Source organism: Lemur catta, chromosome 7, assembly GCF_020740605.2.
Source record: "Lemur catta isolate mLemCat1 chromosome 7, mLemCat1.pri, whole genome shotgun sequence".
NCBI classification, from domain to species: domain Eukaryota; kingdom Metazoa; phylum Chordata; class Mammalia; order Primates; family Lemuridae; genus Lemur; species Lemur catta.
In genome coordinates, this window is record NC_059134.1 from 46,226,205 (window position 1) to 46,233,895 (window position 7,691).

The 7,691-nt window shown below is 36.4% G+C and overlaps 1 long non-coding RNA gene across 1 annotated transcript in view; it reads left to right on the forward strand.

The window, feature by feature from the left end:
* Positions 1-2,530, forward strand: part of LOC123642242 — a 58,249-nt gene extending 55,719 nt beyond the window's left edge. The window contains exon 3 of the long non-coding RNA XR_006736410.1: positions 1,085-2,530. This is a non-coding gene — a long non-coding RNA (uncharacterized LOC123642242). The remainder of the gene's footprint in view (positions 1-1,084) is intronic.
* The last annotated feature ends 5,161 nt before the right edge of the window (positions 2,531-7,691 follow it).

Below are 7,691 nucleotides of genomic sequence, written 5' to 3' on the forward strand. Positions count from 1 at the left end.
AGCTTCTCTACTATCTTGTTCTTATCCTATTGCAGCACATTCACTCTCTAATCAAACGGCTTATCTGTATATCCCAGGAAATGGAGCTCCCCAAGGAGAGGAGTTTGTCTTTTCATATTCTGTCTTTTTCTGATGCTCACAGTCTAGCTTATAGCCTACACAGAAGGTTCGCAGTAAATACAGGACAAAATAATGAGTGGTGGAAGGTGATGGTAAAACATGTTCTGGGGAAGAGACCATTCAGTTTCGAGTAGGTTTATGCAGAGATAAATATGAAGGCCTCATTATGGAAGGCTTAGCAGACCAGCATAAGAAATTTAGGCTTTATTATGAACAGCCACTGAAAGCTTTGGAAGACAGAAGAAACAACAAAGTTAGTTTTTAAATTTTAGTTTGAATATGGTGTATGCAAGATATAATGGAAAAACATAAAGAAAATAGAACAGTTGAGACACTAGCGTAACAGCCCAGAAATGAGATGACAGGGATTTGAGCAACTGCGACAAGAATATAAATGGGATTTTTTTTTTTTTTTTTTTTTTTTGAGACAGAGTCTCACTCTGTTGCCTGGGCTAGAGTGCCATGGCGTCAGCCCAGCTCACAGCAACCTCAAACTCCTGGGCTCAAGTGATCCTGCTGCCTCAGCCTCCCGAGTAGCTGGGACTACAGGCATGTGCCACCGTGCCCGGCTAATTTTTTTCTATATATTTTTAGTTGTCCAGCTAATTTCTTTCTATTTTTAGTAGAGACAGAATCTCGCTCTTGCTCAGGCTGCTCTCAAACTCCCGAGCTCAAATGATCCACCCGCCTCAGCCTCCCAGAGTGCCAGGATTGCAGGTGTGAGCCACCACACCCAGCCCATAAATGGAAATTAAGGGACAGTTTCGAAATGTCCCCTAAAGGGAGGTGTGATGGGACTTGAGGACTAACCCACTGGATCTGTTAGAAAGGAAGCGGGAGGGTCTGAGCTTGAGTCTGATAATTACTCTGAAACACCTCTCTCCCTTAGGAAGGAGATTTCCAAACCAAAAGGCTGCCCTTGATTTTAACATTTTCTACCTGTCTGCTCTTATCCTTCTTTCAGGTAAAAACTGGAATAAAAAACGCTGTTGAAACCAATGACAAAGGACTTGTTCTTAGCAGAAAATGCTGAAGACGATAAAAGCCATGATGTTGAGAAACAGGTCACCATCTCTCATTCCTGGAAGCAACCGTCCCTCCATCCTCCTCCTCACCCTTCCATTCACTTTCCTTTCTCCATCTATCTGTCTAACATGCATTTCTTGAGTACCCGCCTGAGGCCAAGCTCTGTTCTGCTTTCTAAATATCCCACAATGGCAGGTAGTTTGCTGCTCCCTGTGAGTCACACGACTGCCACAGCAACTGTACAAAGTACAGAATGATCTTAAATTTTTTTTTATTACATTGATTGGTTCTGTTTCTTCATGGGGACAGCAGTAAATTGCTCTTTTAAATTTAGCTTTGAGACGCTGTAATTTCAGTCCTAAATGCAGAAATTGAACTGCTTTCAAGGACAGCAAAATGATGGCAGTGCCCTGGTGCTAAGATACAATGACAAGCTAAAATACAACAAACCATTTCATTACCCTATGGGAACTATATATCCATGCTGAGAAAGGCAGGCGTACTTTGTGAGCACTGTACCTAAATACACTCGCTGAGACTGTTCTTTCTCTCTATGAAGCAGAGATGATAATGCATACCTTGTCTAACTGATAGGGCTGGTAGAAGGATCACAAGAGATAATGTCTGTGACTATGCCCTGTGAAATATACTAACATAAGAAAGTATTATTTTTTATCATTATAGGTTGTTGGGTTTTTTATTTGTCAAGAATATTCCCTGAGTCTTCCTTATTCCACCAAATTTGACTAAAAGAGGCAAATAATGTTAATTCAGAACATACTTAAATTGACAGGTTAACTCTGTTACTGTCTAGCTAAGTGATTGATCCTAAGCTAATTGTTTAGTTTTCTTATCCTTAAAACAGAGATGATCATAATATATGTCCTAAAATATTGTTGTAAGTCTTACAGCTTCCCAACCACTCCCCAAATCTATTAGCCTGAAAAATACTTGCCCGTGTTTCAGGTTTCCAGACAAAGCTTCACCTCTATCTCTTCTCATTTCCTAGGAGCTCCAGCCCTCACCTGAGAGTCTAACCATTCTTCTCACCTCTCAGTAGCTTCTATCAGACTCCTATGATATACTCCCTCCCCATTTCTGCATTGCATACAGGCCCTGTCTTAATTCCCTGAACATCCTGGGTTCTGGCCTGCTCCTCTGTCAGGAACATCCACCAGTTGCCTAGTTAATTCCCATTGATCCCTCAGATTCCAGTGCAAATGTCACTTCCTAGAGAATACCTGCTCTAACCTTACATGATGTTGGGCCCAAATTAGAGCCCCATCTTGTTCACTGTCCATTCTCCCTAATGCTTATCACAGCTGTCATTGAATCAATTATCTAATGTAAACAATGTAGAGCAGGAACCATTTCTATCTTTGCAAACAAGCCTTGTGTGTAGTTGAGCTACAATAAAAATGCGCTTAATTAGTAAAAATAACTCTGTTTAAATGATGTTTGTAGGTAATCCCTGATTCAGAATCCCAACATTTTGCAAAAAGAACACACGAAGACACTGTACGTGAAGAAAACTCAGGCTAAGTTGAGAATTTTGACAGTAACTTGTTTTCTCTTACATCTCCCAAACAAGGGGAGAAAATTCTTTCTACAACAAGCAAAAAATATTAACTGCTAATAATATCAAGCAGTGTGTGGGAAGCTTTATGAAAACACTAAAAATTCATTGGGAGATACAAAAGAAGATTTTGTAAAGAAGATATTAAATATTTCAAGTGTCACTTCTCCCTAAATCAATTTATAGATCAGTATAAGCCTATTCAAAATACCAGTGATATTTTTAATATGTTACAGTGGTTCACCTGGACTACTTAACAGTTAAAAATAACTAAGAGAATTTTGAAAATGATGTGATCAGAATTCACCTACTAAATATTAAAACTTATACTGATTTTTTTTCAATATGGCACTAGGATAGAACTCAGAAGACAACAGAATAGAACAGAGATTCCAGAAACAGAACCAGCTGTATATAAAAACTTGTCAGTGATAAAGGAATTACACAAACAAATGAGAGAGAAACAATGGGTTAACTGACAAAAGAAAACATTTACATTTGGGGAAAAAAATCAAGTTAACTCACCTCTTACCATATACTGAAATAATTTCTGGTGCATGAAAGAATTAAATTAATAAGTAAATAGATTATAAAGAAAACAAAACAAGAGATAAAGAAATACTTTATAGTTTTTCTATGGATGTGAACTTTCTGAACACAAAATCCGTGGGAGAAATCACAAAGAAATAGACTAATCTATTTGCTATATGACACTAGCTACTTTAACTTATTGAGTGCTTGGTATGTGCCAGACATCATTCTTTGTGCCTTCTATAAGTATCAGTTTGCTAAAACCTCATCATCACCAATGACCTAGGAGTAATTACAATGCTCCTTGGGTAGAAGAGAAAAATAAGGCAGAGAAGAATTAAAGTAATTTGACCAAAATCACACAGCACAGGGATGTTAGAGACAAGTTTCACTCCCATGCAATCAGATGCTGGAATGTTTGTTTGTTACTGTGCTCTTTGGGCTGCTAAGGAAACATATAAAATGTCTCTATATCAAAAATAAAATAGAGCTGGCAGAATCAACATTGTTAAAGTATTTATACTACCCAAAATGATCTATATATTCAATGCAATCCCTTTTAAAATACCAACATTATTTTTTGTAGATCTAGAAAAAATAATTGTATACTTCATATGGAACCAGAGAAGACCCTGGGTAGCTAAAGCAACCTTAAGCAAAAAGAACAAATTGGGAGGCATCAATTTACCACACTTCAAGCTATACTATGAAGCTCTAGTAATGAAAAGAGCATGCTACTGGCACAAGAACAGAGACATAGACCAATGGAACAGGACTGAGAACCCAGATATAAAACCATCCTCATATAGCCATCTGATCTTTGATGAAGCAAACAAAAACATACACTGGGGAAAAGAATACCTATTCAATAAATGGTGCTGGGAAAATCAGATAGCCACATGTTGAAGACTGAAACAGGATTCTCACCTTTCACCTCTCACAAAAATCAACTTATGGTGGATAAGAGTTAAACCTAAGGCTTGAAACCATAAGAGTTCTAGAACAATGTGGAAACAACCCAAGTGCCCATTAATACATGAGTGGATTAATAAAATGTGGTATATATATACCATGGAGTACTACTCAGCCACAAAACATGATGAACTACCTATTGTATTATCTTGGATGGAGCTGGAGCCCATTCTTCTCAGTGAATTATAAGAATGGAAAAACAAACACTACAGGTACTCACCATTAAATTGGTACCAATTGATCAATACTTATGTGCACATATGGGAAGTAACATTCATAGGGTGTCAGGCAGGTGGGAGGGGGTGGAGGGTTTGGGTAAAGCCACACATAACAGATATGGTGTGTACTGTCTGGGGGATGGGCATGCTTGTCAGGAGGTGCAAGGGTAATTTACATAACCAAAGTGTTTGTACTCCTGTAATATTTTGAAATAAAAATCAATTAGTTTAATTTAAAAAGTAAAATAAGTAAACTAAAATAGAATAAAACCCATAAAGTCAAAGGCAAATAACAAATTGGGAAAAATATTTGCAACATATATTACCATAAATATATATCTTTTATGTTAGTTCTTTCTCTTGATTCCCCACCTGTCTTACTTCATTTGTCATTGTATAAAAGATATTACGTGTGTGTGTAAAAAACTTTTATAAATCCATAGAAAACAGAATTCTAATGGAAATTAAATGGTCAATATTGTGATCAGAAACTTCAGAAAAGAAAGACTTAGTAATGGACTATAAAAACATATATATGTATATACACACACACACACAGACACAGGTAAAAAATGTATATTTAACCTTACTAATAACCAAAGAGCAGCTAAAATAAACTCTCAACATGTTATTCCCCATCAAATTAGAAAATATTTACTTGTAGGTTAGTACAAATTTTCTGGAAGTAATTAGTTTACAGATATCAAGAATATGTTAAAAGTTCAAAACAAAAATATAGGATTTTTTAAAAATCTATCAATTTTACTATTAGCCACCTGTCCTGTGGAAATTTTCTGAAATATAAAGACTTGCATAAGACTAAATTCAGAGAATTAACATTAATAGAAGCAAATTGCTCAGAATAAACTAAATGTGCAATAAAGGATGGCTAAGTCAAGTACGTCATACCCATGGCAAAAGCTTCTGAACAATCATATTTTCATGAAATATTCAATAACACAGGAAGATATCCCTGATAGAAAATCAATTGAAATATAATATTAATAATAGTCATCCTACAGAAACCAGATGTTTTGAGGAGGTCTAATAACAGACAAAATAAACTTTCAGCTTCTGCCATTCCCAAACTGTGCCTAAATCTCTCAAGATAAGAGAGCTCTGAATGGCTGATGTAGTGTGAGTTGGCTTCCCTTTGTGCCTTTCATTCTCAGCTAAGCGATTAGAATTTCATGTTAAGTTTTGGAGAAGTCAGAGCAGAAGGAAAATGGAAAGGTGAAGCTTTCTGTCCCACCTGAGGCTAAGTCTTTCTAATCTCTTCTTTCCATTCCCATTGCCACTGAGAATGCCACTTTCATTGTGACAAGTTCTTAATTAATGTCCGCCTCCTCCTCCGTCTGTTTTAGGCAGACTTTTTTTAGACTTTTTCTTCTAGTCCTGGATCTCTTTGCAAACAGCTTCCTGAGCACTGCCCTAAAATGGAAAGCAAAAGTAAAAGAATGCTTAAAATTTTTACCAGGACCTTGTTGCTAAGCAACCATTTCCTTTGTCTCTAAGTATATGAAATATGACATTGTTTGCAATGTGTTTTCAGACCTTACCTTAATACAAAGGAGCAAGGGGGAGGAGGTGGTTGTATAGAAACCTTTTGATTGAAAAATGTAAAGATATAATATGAGGGGAAGAAAAATCAAAAGAACCCACCATGGAAGTTTCAACCTACCACCACCACATGGTGCCAAAAACTTCAAAATGGAACATTTCTTATATTGGCACATTTTTTTGTGAGAACAAACATATGGTTATAAGCATATTCTTACCTTCATTATGCATATTTCCTCTCTACAGGACAATTTAAATGCACTGTTGACATCTTTTTATAGTCACATAACAAAAAAGCAGACAAAGGAATGTTATGATTGGACTTGTTCACAAGATACCACAGACTCTAATTCCTCAAGTTTTTTATATTCATAAGACTTGTCTCTAGTTATGACCTACTTCTATGTCTCATTGTTGGCCCCTAAGGTAGCCTACAAATAAAAAAAGAAAATGCTATCTATTGTCCAGAACACACTCACAGCTCACTTTCTATTTCATTCTCATATTTATCATTTTTATTTGGTTGAGGGCAAGAAACCCAATTAGGCAGCTTTTACTAAGAAATGGACAAAACTTAGAAGAATATAAATAATTCTAGACAAACAGACTTTTTGTTTCTCTTGCCAGCTGGGGAGCTCTGGTGAAATCTTTTGTTGCCATTAGGATCACTCATAGTCCAAGACTTCAGTATAGTGAGGAAGAATAGAATGGAGAATGTCATTCAGCTTGCTGTGATTCTCAGGCCTGGCCATCTCTATCCTGGAAAAGGGAAGTTCTCTACCTGGTGCAGCTTACTCACCAGAGATTGCACTAGGTTTAGGGATCAAGGACCTAGTCAGCATTGAAGTTGCGCCTTATCAGTCAACAGGGCATTTTTCTGTGCATGTATTTCCCTTTAGAACCATGTAGGAGAGAAATGGGTGGTTGAGGTCAGGATTTGAGGTTCTCTGGCCAACCGCATATTATCTTAATCATCATTCCCAATATTGTCACCTGGCAGAGAAATGGACTTGATGGGAATCCAGAGATTTGGGCTTTTGCCCTGACTTTACTACAAATAAGTAGTATCATCTCAGATGTTAATTTATCCTCTTGGTGACTCCTTTTTGTAATGAAATGAATCATACCTACAGAAACAGGTATAAATTAAGAGTGTCAGTAATACTAATAACCAGATAAACGACTATGTACTTAATATTCAGATTAAGAAACAGAAAATTGCAAGTACCTTTAATGTCTCCATAGGCCCCTATATGGCCTTTCCCAGCAGCATTTTCCTATCTTCCTTTTCCCTCAAGATGTAACCATTATTCTGACTTTGTTTTAATTACCCTGCAACTTTTTTGGTAATTTTTATTTTGACATAATTTCAAATTTACAGAAAAATTGCAAGAATAGTACAAGGAATTTCTGCATACACTTTACCCAGATTTATCATTTGTTTACATTTTGTTCATTTACTTTATTACATATACATATACATTTTTTCTTTTATGAACCATTTGAGAATAATTTGGAGACATTTTTCTTATTTACTCCTTAATGTGACTATTTTCTATAAACAAGGACAGTGTGTGCTATGGTTTGAATGTTTGTCCCCTCTAAAACTCATGTTAAAACTTAATCCTCAATGTGGCATTATCAAGAGGTAAGGCCTATAAGAGGTGATTGAGTCCTGAGGGCTCTTT